A 2,764-nucleotide genomic window follows, 5' to 3' on the forward strand; every position below is an offset into this window, starting at 1 on the left:
CTTTATACAGGAGCCAGCCTGGCCATTGGAACATCGCCACAGTGCCCATCCAGACTGGGACAGCAACGGGGTCCACTTCAGAGCCGTGAGCTGCTGTGTTTAACTCCAGCTGTCCCAGCAAGGGAGACAACTGCAGCAACATCCACTGACCAAGCTGACAAGCCCTGGCAGAAAAGATCCCCACAAGAAAAACACTGGCTCAGGCAGGCTGGTCAAAAAAAAATAGTTTTGCCATTGTCTTGCAGCTCGCAGATCAAGTGGTTTAGTTTTCCAGTAATGTCAGTCAAGAATGCAAGTTCAGATTCACAATGTTCATATTCACCATATTCAACAGACATCTCCTCCAATAGCACCTTAAAAATCCTGTGCTGTTTTGCTTTGCAGCTGAGGTTGTTTACGATTTTCAGAATAAGAGTCATTATATGTCCAGAGCCAATCACTTCTGCACATAAGGCCTGCTGGTGAATGACGCAGCAGTAATGCAGACATTTTGGAAAGTCTGGGTCAGCTTTACAGTGAGTGATGAAACCTGTTTGTCTATTGATCATAGCAGGAGTCCCATCTGCAGTCACTGCTACCAGCTTTTCTAATTGTACCTTTTTCTGCACAAAAACTCCTTCACCGTGTTATACATTTCAACTCCTCTTGTAGTTGTCTGTTAGGGCAGATGTGTCAGGAGTTCTTCTCTTGTGGAAACCAAAAGCTATGCTGTACTGTTGCCGTCCACAGACTCATCACACTGGACGTTAACCACCTGCACTTTGCAAGATCCCGGTCCAGCTAATTGGCCAAGTTATCAGACATAGCTGACACTCATCTAGACATTGTAGTGGAAATTGAATGAGTTCTATTGTTCTCATCCTTAGGGACAGTGATAGCAATTATCATCATTGCTTGAATTTTTTTCATGCTATATGCAAAAGTCTTTGTCCCTTAAGGCAACAGATTACAGCCCCCCCCCCCCCCCCCCCCCCCCCCCCCCCCCCCCCCCCCCCCCCCCCCCCCCCCCCCCCCCCCCCCCCCCAGGCTGCTGTCGTATTAACAATAGCTTGGAGCTCCAGAATGGACAAGAAAAAACGACGAGAATGGCTCGAGCAGGGCGTTGCTCACGGGGCGGTCGCTCGTGCCATGCGGTCGCACGTGCTCGGGCCCGCTAAATGCTACTTGTAGCTTTAATTATTATTATTATTATTATTCTTCCGACTTTTCCGTCGCCTTTTTGAGGCCTTTAACATACCCCAAAACTCACCAAATTTTGTATACACATCAGGAGTCGCGAAAAATTTCATATTTTATAGGAGAACGGCATAGGTAAACAAAAATGGCTCGATAGCGCCACCTGCAAAATTTGTTTTCGCGAGCACCTCCATATGCTTTATAGTACAAACCTGATTTTAACAGGGCATGTTCATCGGATAGAAACCTACAAAAAAGTCTCTTGGGACCAAGCTGTCAGTCGCACAGGAAGTCTGATATTTTGATGACAATATGTCATTTTTGCTGTATTTTGGTCATTCGCAGGCCTCGCTCTAGAACGAACTCCTCCTAGAGATTTGAGAGTAATGACTCCAAACTTTGGTTTTGTAAACTATACACATGTCCGATGTTAAATTGCAAAGCTTTTAAGTTTTTATGGATGTTTGTGACCATGGCGGCGCGTCAAAATTGGAGGTCGTTTCGAAAACACGCCATGAAAAGAAAAATGGCCATTACTCAGCCATGCATAATCCAATCTGATCCAAAATTGATGTGCATGATTGTAGTCTGACTCTGAACACATCTGCAGTGAAAAAACCTGGAAAAAGTGTAGCGCCACCTGCTGGCAAGAGGAAATGACATGTTTTACTTGGAGCATCACTACTCCGAGTAGGATGAGCCGACACACCTGAAAATGACGTCCACCTGTTGAAAAGCCATTGAAGTTTACTCTGACAAAAAACCATAACTTTCAATGCGGGGGTGTGGTCGTGACAGAGCGGCAAAGTTGGGCATCTCGCTATGCACACAAAAGTTGCTCTCACGTGCACATTCCTTGTCCAATCTCACTGAAATTCAATGGATATGATGAAGCTTCTATTCTGAACCCATGGATATGACAATCTTGGACGAGCTCTATAGCGCCACCTAGTTATTGCATTGGGCACATTCTGCCCTGTATTTTCTCTTTGCTTTGTCCGATGTGCATGAAATTAAAACTGGAGATACTCAGAAGGGTCCTCTCTCATCATGTAAAGTTTCATGGGTGTACACCTGACGGTGCCTGCGTAACAGGAAGTGGTCGATTATGTGCACCCAAATAATAGAAATTTATTATAAATCAGCCGTTTGTCTCAGGAAGCTGAGATTTCAGAATTAGATGCCTTTAATAACCTCCAGCTTTGATATGTAACACTATAGGGTCTACGAGAAACTTCATCACTTGATTTTTTTAATGAAATTTTGGACTGAACAAAGATTTTTAGCATAAATTCTGTTTAGGTTATCAGCACCAAGAATTCAACTTTCATAGGCATTTATGTGCTACTGCTTCCTAAAAAAATTCAGAATGATTGAAGTTACAGGTGAACTTTTAGAGAACATTTCATCCAAAAAGGTCCGAAAACGTCTTTTTAGGCAAAACTACAAACACCTATTTTTTTTCATAACTTAATCATCATATATCAACACCATTTATTTTTTTAAATGTAGGGATCTGTGTTTGCTGCCTTCCATATTTTTTTCAGAAGTCCAGGTGAAACAGATGATTTTAAAAAAATCCTGATTC

This window comes from Oryzias latipes, chromosome 4, assembly GCF_002234675.1.
Source record: "Oryzias latipes chromosome 4, ASM223467v1".
NCBI lineage: Eukaryota > Metazoa > Chordata > Actinopteri > Beloniformes > Adrianichthyidae > Oryzias > Oryzias latipes.